Raw genomic sequence first — 20795 nt, forward strand, 5'->3', positions numbered from 1 at the left:
ATATTCTTATATATTATTAATCAAGTATAATTATAATAGAAATAAAAGAGATACTTATATACTCTCAGCACTATAAAAGAATAATCTGTTACATATAATTAAGAAATAATTAATAAGAAAACTAATCACTTATCTATTCTAATCCAAGAATATATAATCAGAGCTTTCTTTAACATTACAGATATAGCATAGCATAAGCTGATTATAGAACTTCCATAGCTTAAGAAGCACAATTCTCGAATCGATTGAACTACTAGCCAGATCTCATAAGAACAAGCTGTACCCAGAGAAATAGTTACAATCAACAGCGCAGAATCGAAGCCAGTGATTGAAGAACACTCAGGAAAAGAAGCTTTATACAACTTCATACATATCTCCAAGTCAGCAGAGCTAGCAGTTCAAGGAGAAGGATCTAGTGATAGATGAATCCAAATAGTACTAGAGCGCTAACAGATTAGCAAAATAATGGAAGCGAGATCCTTAGCAAGTTGGTCTGCTCTGGAGCAATAAGGAAAAGCTTCAGAATATGAACTATGAATCTACACAGGAAAAACCTCGAAACCAGGCTCTCGAGCGCTTGGTTCGGCCCGAAGCGAACGCTCAAGACCCTCAAAAACGCTATTAGAAAAGAAGCACGCTCAACGGTACCTACTGTTCCTCCAGGTAGCAGAAACAGCACAGGGGCTTCAGAAACCTCGCTTTCCAGGAAACCCGACCAATCCACCACTGCATTCTCCACATCTACAGAATTCCAGTCGAAACCTCCAGAGGAAGAATTCCCAGGAGCAACAACAGGCCCCGCGGAAACCACAGCCTGCACCTCAGCAGCTACACACTCGCACTCCTCCTCCTTCAGGCCCTCATTCACCAGCTTTATCCCCTTCTCCTGAAGAAAGCGTCGCTGCTTCTTCAGCTGTAACAAACAAGCCAGCGATTCATTCATACAGGCCTGAAATTCCAACAACCGCTCCTCCTCCTCAAGCTCGCACTCATCAATACAGATTAACTTATCAGTAACCCGGAATACTAAGAGGAAAGGCTTTAGTTAATGAAGAAAAGATATTCAGAAGGAAATACTAATAAGAAGAAACGAGCATGCAACCTGCATTGCAGGAACGACTCCGCTTGATGCATTGCGAACAACTCTTTATTCTATTTACCATCTTACATAATACCTCTTCTTCCAAATACAAAGAATATAGCATCACCTCGTATCCATTGGATTCAATATAATCGAAACATTCCCAACAAGCAAGGCTCTTCTTGGAAAGAATAGAGGAAGAAGATTTACCAATGCAAGAATTTAAGATTCTGTTCGATATCTCGATTAGGAAGGCATAACCACGCATACGGAAGACTTGCTGAATACTTACAGAAGATTGTTGAGAATAACAACTGATAGAAGGGAAATGATGTTATAATCCATCCAATATGCAGATCACGAAAACAGATCACAGGCAAACAAGGACCAGATATCATAACTCAATATCAAACAACTCATAAGGATTACATAACCCAGAGTTAGAGTTATAAGCTAACCAATCAGAAGAGCTCACCTGTGCTCACCGAGCTTCAGTAAGCATCACTGAGTAGCAGTAAGCCTCAGTGAGCATTAGCAAGCCACACTGAAGAGCTGAATATATAATCATACGTTCATTACCATTAGATAGATCATCATACATAGCTCTTCAGTTGTTAATCTAAGTATTCAGTTTCATATACTGAGTAGCTCCAAAGGCAGTAAATACTTGCATCGCTTATTAGAACTTGTACGGTTCCGTATTCAAGAACTTGACACTTTGATACCGCTCTTGTTAGTGTTGTGGTGGCCAGGGTGGTAGTCCGTGGAACATGGAGTACAGTGGGTTAAGGGTCCTTATACATATAAAGAATACCACCCACTTTTCAAATTCTTTAGCTATAAGCAACAATGAAGCATCCTTTCTCTTCTTTTCAATTCTGAACCCTTTGGACAGGTCTAAGACAGGTTTTTCACCCTGTTCTTGTGCCCGTGTAGCCTTAGTTTGCTGTCCTCATCTGCATAGGCACGCTTGGATTGTACGAGCTCTTGCCCATTGCTTCAGCAGCTATTTGTCCCTTTTTCTTTCGAGAGCGATAGCGCTCTAGTTCTGGTTTAATGGTGCGGTAAGTGTGGACTTAGCTGTTCAGGCTGATAGCTCAGGACTGTTGTTGTCATAGTTTGTGAGAATCAGCAAAATCAGCAAGTCAATCCTATGAACAGGCATACTCTTTTCCCTGCTAAACTTTTATCTTTTTGTTAATCCTATACTGAACTGACAGTCTGTGCAATATATCCAGGCTTTGAATTATTCCAGAGATCTCTTGCAAAGAGGAGATGGGTGAGCAAAGAAGGAATGATATGAGTTCCAGTTGAAGGTTGGGGAGCGGAGTGCTGAGCTAGCAAGCTAACATTACGAAGAAACGAATTCCCTTATGCAACATTTTATACATCGAATAACATTCAAAGTCTCAGTCCAGTATACTCCAGATCTGTATAGATTGCAGACAGTTTAATTATGCTAGAAGTGAATCTGTAGTTAAATTATAGAGTATGATGCTCTTGGTGGATGGAACTCTGCAAAAGGGAGCAGCATGAGCTGCAAGATCTGTAACTCCTGCAGTAGTCCGATTAGCACGCTCTATCTGGTTACATCTGGCTACATTGATTCTTTGAATTAAAAGCTTGCTGGTTGCATTATCTCGGAGAGAGAGAAAACAAGAGAATGGAAATGAGAAAGTATCAGTGCATACTGGGAATAGAGATTGAGAATTACAACAACATCAGTTGATATCGAACTCTAATTAGTATCTTATACCTGGCTAGAAATGCTTCTATTGATTAGCAGAACTTTTGATAAAGAAAATCCTAGTATAGTACAGAATAACTGATTCAAGCTTTTATTATTTACTGCAAGATCAGCTTCATACATTTCCCGCTCACGGATTGAGTCTTCCTTAAACATCTGAACTTCCTTAATCTGGATAATACTATCTTCCGCAGTATATGGAAAGCATTCTGGCTGTGATGCTCTTAATTCGAGAATCTCGAGCTAGGAAAGTAAAGAAATATCGGAGAAAACGATAATCGCAGAGGAACATAGCTTCTACATCTAAAGAGTTCTTTAATCAGATACCCAGTTTCTCCAACTATCTAGCCAATAACTACTATGGTTAGAACTTCAGATTTCTCTTTCACAGTGAGCTTGCTGGTAGTGGATTGATGTTGTTTGCTTGTATGAAAGTCTTCTTATAGCTGAAGCAATTCAATTAGTGGCATTAGATCAAAGGGATTAATAATACTTAAGTACTCAACTTCATAAAAAGCTTCTATGCAGATACAATTATTGCTGAAGAAGTGGAAAGATTTATTACAAGTATCAAAACTTGGAATGAATAGAAGAAGCGATTATTAGTTGCTTATTGCTCTTAGGACTATCTCCAGGTATATATCTCCAAGCAGAAGCATCTGAATATTATTAATAACTGTTTCATTATCAATGCTGCTAGCTTTTGATTATTCATTATGAACTATAATAATGCTCTTATTTGTTTTAAGATTAGAGATAGTTAATCTATAGCAGAAGCATGAATAAAGCTTTCTTCAATCTGAATCAAGCATCTCCAAGCTAATTATAATATTACTGCTGAAAGCATTAGCAACAAGAAATGATCTTATCTTATAGAAAAGCTATTGAAAGTTCATTGTAAAGCACTCCAAAAGAAGACTTAAGACTAACTTGCTTTTAATACTATCAACCTTCAACTTTATCAACAAGCTTAATTCCAAGATCCTTCTATATCTTCATTTCAGCTAATCCTTAACCAGATATAGCTCATTCCTATTCTATATCCAATACATAATGCTTTCAGTTAATCAATGAATCTATCGGAATAAGCAGTAAGGCTATTATACTATTAATTGTCTTAATAATTAACTTGTAATTAATAAGCTTAGCTTGAACTAACTAAGCAGATCTTAAAAGCTGAATCTACTCAGAAGAGCAACTAAGAATATAACTAGTTAGCTTTAATAATAAAGTAATTCTGCATTAATCAAATTATAATAGCAAAATCCTTAAAGCTGCAAACTAATGCTCTTAAACAGATGCAAAATGTTTTATATAACTAAACTAAAGCTCTATAGAAGATCTTACAACTAATCAGACATTCCCAAACTGTTTCTGCAAGAAATCCTCTCCAGGGAAATACAAATTCCTTGTAGATGAGTATTATCTATACAAGTTCGGAGAATGAGAGGAAGCAGTACTCTAAAGCATAGCAAGCAGAGATTAATGAAATCCTGAAAAAGAATAGAACTCTATGCAGATGCTATAGCTATAGATTAAAGTTCCATAGAGCTCATAAATGCATGGAACTCTGTACTGTTATAAATTATAGCATTTGCTATACTCCAGCATTAGCAAAGCTAGAGTAGCATCTTAGCAATTGCTCGGAGTTTCTAGACTTTAGATTAAAACCAGTATTATATAGCTAGATTATATTCGCTCGAAATAATTCTAAAAGCAGTATAATCCGTCTGATTCTCAATCTTTATAAGGATTAGCAGCTAAAGGGTATTGAAAATCCTTAGATCTCTTGATATGTTAGCTTGATTCAAGAGAATGAGAAATAGCATGAAGATCCTAAGATAGCTAAGAATAAGATACTATAAGAAGAAACTAATCCTATTTCCAGATGCAATAATTAGTATAGAATCAATAATATTGAGATTCTTAGCAATGCTAATAAGATTCAAATGAGGAAGTTATATCTTACTCTAGCTCAAGCTGAACTGTATCTATCAAAGCTTCTTAGCATTAATGCTGTAAATATTGAGCTTGTTCAAGCTTAGATAAATGCGGATGAAGCAAAGAAATGCTGTATTAAGAAAGCTGGATATGATGATAGTAAGATTGGAAAAGATGCAAGTATGAGAACTATTGAGATCCCTATACATTTCAGGAATATTGAATCAGAGGAATTCAATAAGCAATTCAATAGTCTGGATAGAGAGCTAACAGTTCAGGCTATTAATAACAAGCTTCTAAATCAGTTTCTAGATTACTTATTGAAAGTTTTAAGCTGGAAGATAATAGTTATATTATCAGAATGAGAAGCTCATCTAATTTACAGTCTTCAAGGAATTAGCTCTAAAGCTCGAAAAGTTGTTAATCTCAATAATCAAACCAGCTCGGATCTGCACAAGATAGATACTGCTGGATCAGCTAATTTATTGCAGCATAAACCCGGAATCTCAATGCTTTTCCAGCTTGAAGAGCTTATTAATAGTTAGATTATCAATATTTGGGATATTACTGAGTATCTTTCGAGACTAGCTTAACTATCTGCAATTCAAGCTTTATCTCTTATTGCTAAATCTAGCTATATCAAGCTTACTATTAATATGATTCGAGCTTTTAACAAATTCTCATTTCCTTCTATAATAGCTTTCATAACTGCTTTTAGCAGCATCTGAAATAGAAGCATTACTCCGATAGCATATATTCCTTTGCAGCTGGGAGATAAAGAGAATGAATCTGTATAAGCAATGCTAAATACAGATGCTGAAATAAGCTTAGTAGCTCTCTCTCTATATTCAAACATGCGCTTATCTTATGTGCTAATATTAAATATTATCTTACGTATGTATAATAAATCAGATATAGTGCTTATTAGAATTCTTGAAACCGATATTTTCTGTAGCAGTTTCTCTGAATAGGTAATATTCTATATTGTTAACAACAGATTAATATTATCAAATCATTCTATGCTGTTAGGAATGCTATTTGTAATACAGACTAAGCTTTTCTTTGATTACTCCATTCCTGGATTTCTCCATGCAAGCTTTGCCTTTGAAGAAGTATAACTGATTACTACAATTAGCGATCAGAAACTCCTTAAAGGGAAGGATTTATACAGAATTATACCAAAAAACTAAGTGCTAGCAGCTACTCTGAGAGATGCAGAGCTGTTAGCGGAGAAGTTGTTCCAGAGTGAGTGTTGTTAAAGAAAAGAGATACAGCTGTAATATCTATATCTGAACGAGATATTGCAGCTGTTATGAATGAATTAATAGTAGAACTGATGGAAAGGAAGTTGAAAGAGAGTTGCTTCATGGTGAATAAGGAAGGAGCGATCTAAGGGTTTTGCTTATATGGAATGTACAGCAGCTAGCGCTATTCATGCTAGCTATGTTATATAGGAAAGGAAAGAAAAGATATTTTAAGCCTGATTAATACTCTTTACAAGCTCAAAAACAAGAAGATTAAGCTAATTAATAATTCCCAGCCTGATAGTTCAGTATCGAAAGGAATAATCAGATGAAAGTCTGCTAAGGTTGAGGAGATAAAACGAGCTTAGCAATCTACAAAGCCTACTAAGTATGATGAGTGGATTGAACCCAAGTTCAGCAATCTGAATTCTGATCAGCATCTGAGATCTAATCAGTGAGCTGCTATGCAAGAAAAAAACTGTAAAGAGTTTTCTGAAGCTGAGAAGGAAATGTTCAAACATATGTTGAGAAATAGAATCAAAGCTCTTGCATGGAACTTTACTAAGATTGGAAAGATTATTGAGAAAGTAGCTTCCTTGCAAGAAATCAGAACTGTACTCTACAAGGTTTTTCAAGCAAGATATATTCCAATCCTTAATGCTCTCAGGCTAAAGTTGATAGAGCTTCTGAAACAACATATCAAGCGGAAGATCATTAAGAAAAGCTATGCATTATACAGAAACAACTAGTTTCTAATTATTAAAAAGGATAATAGCTTATGCCTGATCAATAATGCTCAAAAATATAACAAGCACAGCTTCAAGAATGCCTTTATACTGCCTGCTTCAGATGAATTCTCGAAGGAGTTCGCTATATGCAAAATTCTTTTATTGCTCAACTTCTTTTCCGGATACAATCAAGTACAATTGCATTCTAATAGCAGAGATATAATGATCTTCTTAACGTTCTTAAGCCTGTTCAGAATGTATATTTTACTTCAGAGTGCTACCAACTCTATTGCTCAGTTTATAAGAATAATGATTAAACTTCTATATAATCTTATTTCTTATATATGCTAGCTTTTTCTTAATAATATTCCTATTTGTAGTTCTATAACAATCTATAAAGATAAAGAGATTCCGAGCTTTTCCGAAATATATAAATATATTGCTGAGTATATTAGAAATCTTAATAAGATTCTTATAAATGCAAAGCTAGCTGAAGCTACAATCTCAGCATTCAAGTTAGAATAGTGCTAAGTGAAAGTTAATATAGTTAGTTATATTATCAGTTCCAGCGGATAATAATCTCAGAACAGAAAGATGGAAAAGCTTCTAGCTTGAATAGAATGCAAGAATATTAAAAATATCCGCTTTTTCATTGAACTGATTATTTATTATACAGCTTGAATTTGGAACTTTGCAATCATTATCTGATTACTCTACAATCTTTTCAAGAAAGATATTGCATGAAGATGGAAGAAGGAATAGAAAGAAGCTGTTGCTATACTTATTCGAATACTCATATCTCATCCAGTTATTATTTCAATTAATTATAGCACTAATGCTAGAAAGATTGTTCTTATGATAGATGCAAGCCTGTTAAGCTAGAGCGCTGTACTAATGCAGATAATAGAGAATAAACGAAAGCTAGTATGTTTTATTAGCGGAATCTGAATAGTTGCAGTACAGAAGTACGATGCTACTAAGAGGAAGTATTGCACTATTCTCTATACTCTACAATCTCTTCAGCAGCATCTCTATAATTGCTATTTCATTCTAGAAACCAATACTTGCATTCTGATAAACCAACTTAATAAAGGAATAAATAATATATCCAGTGCTCTTCTGAACAGATGAGTAGCAGTAATTAAGATATTTAACTTTATTATTAAATATATTTCTAAGTTAAAGAATCCTATAGCTGATATCCTTTCTTAATCTCTATACTTAATGCTATCTAAGGAAGATAAAGATAGCAATATTAAGAACTAGTATAATGCTTAGCTTAATAGCATAAACTCAGATAAAGCTAATCTAGTATTATTGCTAAATCTAATTCTTTAGTAGATGGAATAATTGAAATAGTATGTAGAGTTCTTATGCTACAAAATCATTCTATTAAAACTCTCTAAGAGGGATTGCAAGAACTTCATAATAGAAGCATTAAAGCATTAAGTACTTGATTAAGCTCTGTAGCGCTATACTGATACGAAACTCCTATGCTGATAAATAGTAAATGATTCTGATCTTTATTGCTGAATCATTAGAGAATGTTATACTAAGTTTGAATATTGAGATTGAGACTTTATAGTAGCTTGTATCAAGCAATTCTATTACTAGAGAGGTTTCTGAACAGATGTAGCTAATGCTGTTTCGGATTGCAAGAAGTATGCAAAGTTTGATCCAAAGATGTGAAAGAAAGAAGTAATCCTAACTCTTTCAAGTTAATTCTTTATAAGAATCAGTATTAATATTCAATATATAGCTGAGAATAGCGATTATAGATATCTTGCAGAAGCTTGCTATGATCTGATCAGCTATATACTTGCAAGATCTCTCAAGAAAGCTATAGCTGCAGAAATGAGAAAGTTTATTTTGAAAGAAATTATTCTTATATTCGAATACTCTCTCAAAATTACTGTTGATAGAAAACTAGAAAACAAGGCTGAGATAGCTAAGACCATTAGAGCTCTTGAGATCCTGCTTATTCAGATCTTCAGTTACAATTCCCATATCTAAAGATAAGTAGAAGCTAATTATCTTTCCTTAGCAAGTGCTCTTGCTAAGCTAGCTAATGCTTAACTCTGGAGATAGAAGCAGTATTTGAAACTCGCACTTTTTACTGAAAGAACTACAATCCGCTAGTTGTATAGATATAGCTTCTTCTATTTGATTTTCGGTTGAAAGCTGCTTATTCCAATTGAAACTGAAATCTTAATATAAAGAGTTCTTATATGAACTGGAAACTAATTCCCTCAGAAAGCATTTGAAATGCAGTTGAGGATAATTGCAGCTAAGGAAGATGATATGCAGAAGGCAATTGAAGCTGTTCAAGCATACTATCAAAAGATTGCAGCTAAAAGTTAAATGCAGAATCTAATACGAAAATCTCAACTAAATATTAAAGATCTCATGCTTATCTATAATTATATTCGGAAAATAAGCTACTCGCATAATACTAAGATTTCTTATAAGTAAAAGAATCCATATCTAATTGCTCAGATCCTAGATAAACATGCTTATAAGCTCAAGATTACAGACAGAGTTCTGCTAAAAAGCATATATTCAGCTATTAATTTCAAAAAGTTTATATGAAATATGAATAGCATTTGGGAATTCAAAATGCTTATGCTCTGAGAAGAAGATATTGAGCTTCAATTTAGCTAATTATTAGCAGAAAAGCTAGATTCGATGAAAGCTCTCTAGTAAGAGGAACCAGATAATAATATCCTCGAAGTTCAGAAAGCAGATTCAAGTAATAATATCATATTCTGAGTTCCAGATATTATTAAGCACAATCTTACATCTAGCTAGATCAGTTCTGATTCAGAAACTATTAATCTAGCAACTGAAGCGGATAATAATGCTGAGAATGGAAATGGAGTTAGTAATAGTAAACATTTTACACAAACAGCAGAGAAGGAAAAACGAGAATAGAAGAAAGCAGATAGAAGTAGAATATTTATACCAATCCTAACTAAATCAGCGTTTTTAGCTTATAAGGGAGGTTGATTTCTTTCTATTCATATTTCCTTTTTGTTTGCAAAATACGTTTTCTTTTTATCTTTTCTATTCCATCTTGTATATTTTGCTAGGAAAGAAGGAACGAAATATCGTCTGCTATCACTTGCTATAGAATACTATAAACCCATTTAAAAATTTCAAAGCATTCAGCACAGAGTATGTTGACTAGCTCTAAAGCTATTTTCATTGTTCAAAAATTGCAGTATATTGGAATGCAATGCATGAAAAATGCAGAGCGCTAAAGAAATACTGCAATCTATAAAGATTCCTTACTTTTATATATTATTCTCATTACTAGAATATCTGTAAATATCATCTAATAGCTTTCTTCTTATTCTATTCAGATCCATATTATTCGTATCATTCGCTGAAGAATTATTATTAAAAATAGAGAAAGAATCTTGAGACTGAATAAACTTAGCTCATTTCTCGATACAAGATCCTACTACAGCTTTGCTCTTGCCTTTATTCTTGCTGCAAGATATAGATTGTGGAGCTATCTGTCCAGATCTAGATACTCCCTTCTTGAGAGCAGAAGGAGCAGTACTCTTCTTACTAATCTATACAGATAAAGTTAGCAGTAATCTTCTTAAGTATTGCAACTATAGTTGATTATAAGACTTATAATATCCTGTGAATATCATTTTCTTAATATAAGAGAAACTTATTTGATCTAGTTATATATAATATCTTTATTCCGTATAAGCTTGTATTAAGCTTTGATAATATGCTTAATATTAGCATTGAAGTTAACTTGAGAATCTATCTCGATTATATATTGAGAGCTAAGTTAGTAAAACAAGTGCTAATACTGCAAGAAGAATAATAATTAGTATATATTCAAATTTAATTAAAGATATTGGAATAGAAATCTTATTCGTATATTGTGCTTTTTAATACAAAAGAAGTTTTTAGTATAGTTATATCCAGATTTTGTATAATAAATGCAATTACTATATTTCCTATTGAAGAAGCTCTCTATTGAAATGCATTCTAGGAAAAGCTAGTTAATATTAATCTGCTATTTCTGTATAAGCATATAAGCAGTAGCATACTAATAGGAGCAGCAATTGCAAAGGATTAGATTATGCTAATTATAGAACTGAACGAGAAGGGAATTTACTTGCTTAGAGCGGGAGAAGATGCAGATAAGATATTTGCTAAAGAGCTTCCAACTAGCTTTATATATCATAATAGGATTCAGTTTAATAGAATTCTTATTATTCAGCTTTGTGAAATAAGCAGCAAAGCTAGAGCTTGATAGTAAGTTGTTTCAAAACATGATATCGCTTTGAATATTCCAAGAAGTATATATCAAGCTAAGATCTTCCTTAATAGTATTGAAATCTATAATATTAAGAAAGTTAATATGAATATTCTTAAGCTAGTAATAGTTGCTGCTCTGAGAAGAAGAAACCGAAGAAGAAAATCAGATTCAGATCTTATCAATCTCTTGAAGAGCAGTATTTACCTGCAAAGAGAAAACAGCATCAGTAATAATTCGAGATATCTTAAGTGTATTGCAGAGCTGAGCAAGGGAAGATTGATAGAAGGAGAAGTTGTTATACAAAGAATGAATTGAAAGGCAAGATAAACTGAAGGAGAGATTGTTGAACAGTTTGCTGAAGGTTGATAAGATAGTAATGAATAACAAATATACTCAATTGAGTTACTATGTCTTCTATTCAGTTTATTGCTGAACAGCTTCTATCTGGCTAAGGATAAAGCTGTTTGCTTTGTAATAAACGGAAAGCAGTGAATTACTTGAGTAGTTACTAAATAAGATAAATTGACTATTTCATTTATACTTGCAGCTAGCTATTCTTCTTCCTTCTTCAACCTCTTTACAATTATTTTTCTTAAGTATATACACACTCTTTTTCTTTCTTATTAACGCTGCTCCAAATCTGTATACTGATATTAGAGCAAATTATTAACTGCTCTGCTTATATAATATTATCTTTCTTAACAGATCCTTAGGCTGAAGCTGCATTCTTTTCTATCTTTCTTTCTCAGTTAATACCCTCTCAGTTCCTTGATTTTATATCTTTGCAAATCCTTCTTGCAATTGCTTATCTTCTGATAAAGCTATTCTTCTCTTTTCACTTTTCTTTCAATTCAGCAGCAATAGCCGAATTCAAGTACTCTCTATTCTCATCTATTCAGCATAGCTGAGGAAACTGAATAATTAAGATTTACTGCTTTCGAACTATCTTTCCCAGAGCGCTATATCCAACTGAAGTAATTAAAAGTCATTCGCTCTACTTCAGTCTAAGGGATGAAGAAAATTATCTGGCAGCAGGATTTGTTAAGAAGTACTTTCCAGGATTATCCTCTTGCAAGTCGTACTTGCCTATAATCTTCAGCGCTAATTCTTCCAGATATCTTCTCGATATCTATAATCTGGTTGGATTCTTAGATGCAGAAGTTTCTCAAGATATTAGTTTGCAGTATACTGTAGCTGCCTTTTGTTATTACGCTCAGTATAATCAATAAGATATATTCTTGATAGAATGCTTTTATATTCTATCAATAGCTCATCTATTTAGCTCTTCTGATATTCTTAATAAGCAGAATCTGCTTAAATATAAAGCTAGATAAAAGCATTTATAAGTTCTTCTCTCAGTTAATACAGCAACTTCAGCTTATACTCTATCTTAGCTCAATATAAAGACTGAAAAAGGATTTTATATTGCTATATACAAATCCAACAATATTCTACTAGCTTATACAAGCAAGCATTATTTGAATAGTTAGCTCAGAAGTATTAAAGCTAATCAGGATTGGGATTTCGAGAATATTCCAACTATGCTGCTAGATAACGATTCGAATGCAGCTCTGCTTTATGTAATCGAACTGTTTCGCCTTCAAATTCTGAAATCTACTGATTTCTATCAATCATCTAGTAGCTATTCAGACTAGAAGCAAGCTCTCTATCTTAATTATAGAAAGATTGTACAAAATGTGAAAGAATGGAGTGCAGAGATGGCTATAATGAGCTTGCATTGCTAAGCTTTCTCCTATAAGCTGGGATATAGTAATTATATGCGATATTCTAATTAGCTATTAAGAAGGAGTGCTTTATTTCAAAAATATAAGGCTGTATAAGTAGAAGCTGATAGGGTACTGAATATAATCTATAAGCTGAATATTATCTTCTTCGTAGGAGGAGTTACAAACTTGCCTGAACTGTTTATTGAAAGCGATTTTGATAGAATGAGAAGAGATATATCAGCTTTTGCTCTGAAAGATTTCAGAGCGAGTAGAGCATCTAGCTTAGTTCTGTTAAAACAATAGTTCTGAGAGAGCATAGCTTCAGCTAGCCTGATCTTGCATTTATCAAGAGGATATAGTATCAGCTCAGAGTTAAGTTAACTCCTATCCGGAACTTCTACTAATCTTTACTTCTCTTTACCTTAAGGAATGCCTGTTGATTCAGAACTGATAATCAATCTGTTAATGCAGCAAATAGCTAGGCTTGGATGTATTACTGAAGCTCTATTGCATCAGAGACTGAGAAGCAGTAATATCATGCTTTTCAGTTTTTCTAATAGATCTTAGGAGCTTTGTATGCTTCTATGAAATAAGCTTTATAGCTTTAATCCTATTAGGCTCTCAGTGGATTCTCCGAACTGAATAGAGTTCGATTATACTATCAAGATGGATATGTATGAAGCGGACTATAAAAGAATCTGTTGAATAAGAATGCAGAATCAGAAGAGAACTGCTGCTGCTGCTGCTGCTTAAGCAGAGTTTAAGAGCAGATGAGAATAGAGAAGAGATCAGTATTAGAATCTATCCAGATCGTACTTGTATTACAAATAGACTGAAGATGAATACTAATACTTCTACATTGATTTAAATAATAGCTTAAGCAATAGAGAAAAGCATAAGGATTGAATTGGGAAGATGATTTGATTTGCAGTATTTCCTTTAGCAGTTTGCAATGAATTCTTTATTTCTTTACTTCATCTCTCTCTGATCAAACCTAGCATACCATTGGATTTGTTGCAACTTTGGAAGAAAGTTGCTAGGGAAGAACTGTTGTAGTAGCCAGAGTAGTAGTTCGTGGAATATGGAGTACAGTGGATCAAGGGTTCTCATACATATAAAGGATACTATTCACTTTTCAAATTCTTTAGCTATAAGCAACAATGAAGCATTCTTTCTCTTCTTTTCAATTCTGAACTCTTTGGACAGGTCTAAGACAGGTTTTTCACTCTGTTCTTGTGCTCGTGTGGCCTTAGTTTGCTGTTCTCATCTGCACAGGCACGCTTGGGTTGCACGAGCTCTTGCCCATTGCTTCGGCAGCTGTTTGTCCCTTTTTCTTTCGAGGGCGACAGCGCCCTAGTTCTGGTTCATTAGCATAAACCCCTTCGTGTACTTAGGAATCTTCGGATTGCTGCAGTGCTCATTACATATATTCTACTCTTTAGTCCTATTAGTAGTATTGGTTATTAGATCTCTTGGATTATCTGAATAATCCAACTGATTCGGATTATCATGGATTAGCTACTGATTCATTCTGATCCTGTAATCCTAACCCTTGCTTATGTAAGCCTTAGTTTTTGAGATGTTGTATTCTTCTCTGTTTTTTCGAATAGTTGTTCCGGGTGTTCTGGCTGGTGATCTGCATGTTGGATGGGTCATAACATTATAACTCATCCAACATGCAGGTCATGAGCAAGCAAGGATCAGGTATCAGGAACCCAGCGCTCTAACCAAGCGCTGACTACGCAATCCAGGGTTAGAGTTATAAGCATAACCAATCAGGATGAATAGCTTTGAATATGTGCTATTCAGAGCTAGCGGAATAGCTTGGATATATTGCTATCCAACATATCCCTACTGAAGAGCAGAATATATAAAAATACATTCATTACTACTAGATAGACTATTAGAATATAGCTCTTTAGTAATCAATCTAAGTATTTATTTGTTGCATATTTGAATAGCTTCAAAAGCAAATGATTAGCACTTGCACGGATTACAGTACTCGTTCTGTATTTCAGTAGTTATCATTTCAATATCGCTCTTATTAGCATAAACTTCTTATATATATCAGAATCTTCGGATATTGCAATATATTATTATATTTTAATTACTCTTGTTTAAGAATAGTTCAGTATTATTCCCTTGAGCAATACAGAATATAATAGCTTCTCAAGAATCCTTCTTATCCTTATGCATCCCTACTCAGAAAGAACTGATTAATCAGATATACTAGCTTACTCAGCATATCCAGAATCTGTGCAATCAGCAGCAGGCTCAGAGCACTATCATTACTAACCAGCAAGCTCAGCTAGAGCAGCAAGCTCAACAAGCTTAGCAAGCATAGCTCATCTCTATAATCATCAATAATGCTAGAAAAATGTATAAGATGAACAAGCTTATTATATATAATAGCAATCAAAAGATACTGCATAGATTTCTTACTCATTGCAAGATATACTTCTTGCATTATATAATCCAGTTTACTAAGAAATCTGAGAAAGTTATTCTTATAGAAACTTATTTCGAAAAAAATATTCTTATCTAATATAAGCCTTTTCTATATAATTATTTAGAGCATCAGAATAATTCCAATATATATACTCAGAATATCAAGAATATATTCAATTTCTTTGTAAGCTTCGAAAAAGCTTTCAAGAAAATCTTTAATAATTTTAACAAAGAATACATTACAGCTTAGCAGCTTATAAATTTTAAATAAACTAAGTTAGCTTCTGCTTATATAATTAGATTTAAATAACTCTTAGTATAATTCTTATAGAAAGATAAAAATCTTATAGAGTACTATTATAAGGAATTTAAGAATAATATTAAAAATGAAATCTTTAAACAGAATTAGCTAGAGAACTTTGCAATATTCTCGAACTAAACAATTCATATTAATAACTGTTTATACGAATAATGAATAAAGAAGTTTAAAAAGAAAAGAAGCTAAACTTGGAGATTTCTAGCTAATATGAGCAAGAAACTTCAATACAAGAACGAAGCTCAATATAGCAGCACAGCTCAGAGCAGTACTACGCATTGAATCAGAACTAGGGCGCTGTTGCTCTCGAAAGAAAAAGGGATAAACAGCTGCTAAAGCAATGAGCAAGGGCTTGTGCAATCCAAGCATGCTTATACAGATGAGGATAGCAAACTAAGGCTATACGAGCACAAGAATAGAGTGAAAAACCTGTCTTAAATCTGTCCAAAGAATTCAAAATTGAAAAGAAGAGAAAAGAATGCTTGATTGTTGCTTATAGCTAAAGAATTTGAAAAGTGGATGATATCCTTTATATATATGAGAATCCTTTAACTCACTATACTTCATGTTCCACGGACTACCACCCTAGCTACCATAACAGCATGCTAATCTCATAAAGCTCAACACTGCTAATAAGCAGTATAGCAAGAAGAATAATATTACTTATTATAACTGCAATAAACAAAGGCATATCTTATATAATTGCTATCAATCCAGGAAAAGCAAATAGCAATCTGTTCAGAAAGAATGCTAAATAAATATTGCTTAACAACAAAAACCCAATCAACTAAGTAAAAACATTCTCTTGGAGCAAGTATTAAATCCTATCAATTATAAAAGTCTTAGCTGAATATTCTGCTATAATAACAATTGCTTAATATATCTCTCAAATAAGAAAAGCTTAGAATAGTTTTCTCAAAAATCTAAATACTGCAAGCAGATAGCAATAGAAGAATAAGAGCATATGCTTAATACAACTGCAAATAATAATAATTCAAATTATTCTAATATTATTAAACAAAGTATTTAAATGCTGAAAATAGAACTTAGCAATAATATTCTTTATTATTTCTTATTACTAATGCTAAGTATTATAACTAGAGATATGAATAAGAAATGATATTCTTTTAGCTATTAATATAAATATCTAGATAATATTGAAAATATTTCTCAGATAATAAAAGAATCAAGCTAGAGCAAATAATCTAGCAATCTATCAGAGTCTTTTATAGATAGCAAATTTAATAGCTCTATAGAAGTTTGAAAAGAAAGATTTTCCTTTAGCATCAGATAGAATAAGAAGATAATATAGATTGAGTATCTTATTTATAGGATAGAATTAGAAGAGCTCTTTATCTGCATTTTCTTGCAAAACATCGAAATGCAATAGAATAAGAATTCTCGAATTAGCTTATTTTATAGCTTATATTATAAGCTAGCATGGATCTTCTGTACTTATTACAGTTATAGAGCATATTTCTTGAAGAAAGTATAATATAAATGATTTCTTATCAGAGAATCAGAATAAATCCTTTAAGCTATTAAAGCAGAAAAGCTTTGCTTTAGGAAAGTTCTTAATAGATAATATAATAATATATATATCGAACTACTAAACAACTGCTCTAGATAATATATAAATAAGAAAGTAGAATAGTAGTAATGCAAGATAATGCTCTGTATAATTTATATCAATAATAAGATTTGCAACTAGTATTGATAGAAAGATGATCAGAGATAATAATAATATGAGCAGAAGCAAGCTAAAAAGCTTGCTTAAGAAGCAGCTATGCAAGTATAAAAGGAGAATAAGCAATTCTCAAAGATTTCAAAAAGCTAGAATTGCTTATAAAGAGACTGCAGATAATCAGATCGAAACAGTTTCTATATAAAGCTTCTAAAGCAAACTATACTTATATTAAACTCAATATATATATTTATAAATATAAGTATAGCATACTATTAGATAGTAGCGCTTAAAGAAACTTTATATTTCTATATATTATTAATTAAGTATAACTACAATAAAAATAAAAGAAGTAATTATATATTCTCAGTATTATAAAAGAACAACTTATTGCATACAACCAAGATATAATCAATATCAAGACTGATTATCTATTTATTTTAATTTAAGAATATATAATCAGAGTTTCCTTTGATATTACAGATATAATATAGCATAAGTTGATTATAAAGCTTTCATAGCTTAAGAAGTATAATTCTCAAATTAATTAAACTATTAGCTAGATCTCATAAGAACAAGCTATATCCAGAAAGATAGTTGCAATTAATAGTATAGAATGGAATTCAGTTATTGAAGAATATTCGAGGAAAAAAGCTTCAAATGAATTCATATATATCTTCAGATTAGCAGAGCTAGCAGTTCAAGAAGAAGAATCTAGTACTAAGCGAATCCAAATAGTATTAGAATACTAACAGATTAGCATAATAATAGAAGCGAGATCCTCAGCAAGTTGATTTGCTCTGAAGCAATAAGGAAAAGCTTCAGAATGTGAATTGCAAGTTTACAAGAAAATCTTGAAACTAAGCTTTTAAACATTCAGTTTAGCTTAAAGTAACTACTTAAAGCTTCTGAAAGCGCTACTAATAACTAGCAAAAAGAAGCATGCTTAATAGTACTTATTATTCCTCCAAATAGCAGAAACAGAATATGAATCAGAATCAGATATATTATAAGAATATTATAAATTTAAGAAATTATTCTAAGAAGAATTAAATATAGAATTATTAGAATATAGCTTATATAATTATAAGATCTTATTATAAGAAGAAAAATAGCTTAAGTTTTTCCTTATTTATAAATTAAATAAAATATAACTCGAAATATTTAAGAAATATCTTAATAAGAATCTTAAAAAGAAATATATATAATTATTGCAATTATTAATAGAATATTCTATCTTATTTATATTTAAAAAGAATAGCAAGCTTAAGCTATATATTAATTATAAATAACTTAATAATATTATAATTAAGAATTAATATCTATTACTATTTATTAAGAAATTATAAGATAGATTGTAAGAAGTATAATAATTTATAGCTCTAGATCTTAAGCATGAGAGCGAAATAAGGAATAATAATGCTTTACTAGTGCATGCATTCTAAGCAATCCTATTATCTAGCTTTAGAAGCTATTCCGAGATTGCAATAGCATAAATAACTGCGCTAAGCTGCGCAATCTTCGTAATCATGCTGCATCTGCACTGCGCTAGCGCTAGGGCAACCTTCATAATATCATATAACTTACTGGCAGAGGGAAACTTGGCTCTCTAGAGCGAGACATTTCAATAATAAGGACTAACTGATGAGAGAACTATTGATAAGTATGAAGGGATCTGTGGATTTGTGCAAGAGCAGCTCGGGCGTGTAGTTTCTGGGGATAGGAATCTGGAAGAGGGAGGATTCTGTTAGGGCTTGTATGCGTATAAAGGAAATAGGTAGCTCTTGCGATCTCTGATAGCAGTTCAGAGCTGCTGCAAGAGCTTTGCTCTGAAGCAGCGCTCTCGTATAATGCTGCATAGCTATCAGGCTATTGTTATCTCATCTAGTCTAGGCTAATTGTATATATAAGAGAAAGGGGAATAACAGATCTAGCAGCGAAAAAGAGGAGGAGGGAGATAGGTTCAGTAGTCCCTTTGAATGGAAGCGTTAACAGAGCAGCTTGGGAGCAGCTCACACCCCTTCACCTCACTTGTGTGCCCTTTTTACCCTGACATTACTATTCTTTATACTCTATAGATATAATTCAATAGCTTACTATAAAGTATTGCTAGAAGTAGATACAGAAGCTGCAGATAAGAGAATTAAGAAAATCAGAAAAGTTTAGAAAGAATTCTAATTAGAACTATAATTCATTCAAGAACGAATAATACAGTATACAAACTCTAAAAGAATTAAGAAATTAATTCTATAAAAGAAAGATAAAGCTTATTTATTTCGAAAAAATATTAAAATAACTAGATCTAATAATAAACTTAATTATAAGAAGTTAGAATTATTCAAAATCTTGCAACAGATTTCTCTAATTAATTATGAATTAGTATTATCTTATAGAATGAGAATATATCTAATATTTTATATCTTATTGCTAGAATTAGCAGCATAGAAAATGCTAATAAATAATACAGCAGAAATAGAAAGTAATAAACTAGAGTATGAGATTGAAAGAATTCTCAAGTATAAAGATATAAATAATATGCAAGAATATCTTATTAAGTAAAAAGAATATTCAGCAAGCAAGAATTCATAAAAACTATAGGAAAATGTTGAAAATGCTTAGAAAAAGATAGCTGAGTATTAAAAAAGGAAAAAAACTAGCATTTAGAACGATTATTCTGCTTTAGACCGAAATCTAAAAGCTTTAGAAATCTTGCTTTTCAGAAAACTAGACCAGTTTATTACAAAATTCCTTATATCTACAGAATTTCAATCAAACCTTTCAAAAGAAGAATTCCTAGCAGCAGTAGTGTAATGAGCACTGCAGCAATCCGAAGATTCCAAAGTACACAAAGAGGGTTTATGCTAACAAGAGCGGTATCAAAGTGTTAAGTCCTTGAATACGGAACCGTATAAGTTCTCAATAAGCGATGCAAGTATTCACTGCCTTTGGAGCTATCAGAGTAGAGAGTAATCTGATACTTAGATTAACAACTAAAGAGCTATATACTGTATCTATCTAATAATAATGAATATATTCTTATATATCCGGCTCTTCAGTATAGCTCACCTTAGCTTACTACTGATTCAGATGATTCAGGCTTACTGAATTATCTAATAATTCAGTAATCCATCCCTGTTATAACTCTAATCCTGAGTTGTATAATCAATGTTTAGTTAGAACGTTGGATTCTTGATATCTGGTTCTTATTACTTGTAATCTGTTTCGTAATCTGTATGTTGGATGGGTTATAATATCATCTCCCTTCTATTAGTTGTTGTTCTCAATAATCTTCTGTAAGTATTCTAGCAAGTTTTCTGTATGCATGATCTTGCTTTCCTAATTGAGATGTTGAACAGAATTAACAAATCTTATATCTTCAAGCTTCATTCTCGAAAAACTGAGAAATGTAAAAGTCTCCTTTCCGCTATTCTTTAAAATCCTTTTATTATGCCTTCCTATTCTTTCTATAAGGATTGGGGCATTCTTTCCTATTAGATTTCTTCTCTCGATTCTTTCTATTACGCTGAATGCATTCAGCTCAATTATTCCCAATGCAATGTTCAGAGCGTTAATCCCTCAGAACTGTACAAGATT

The sequence above is a fragment of the Cryphonectria parasitica genome (assembly GCF_011745365.1).
Source record: "Cryphonectria parasitica EP155 unplaced genomic scaffold M406scaffold_13, whole genome shotgun sequence".
Lineage (NCBI taxonomy): Eukaryota > Fungi > Ascomycota > Sordariomycetes > Diaporthales > Cryphonectriaceae > Cryphonectria > Cryphonectria parasitica.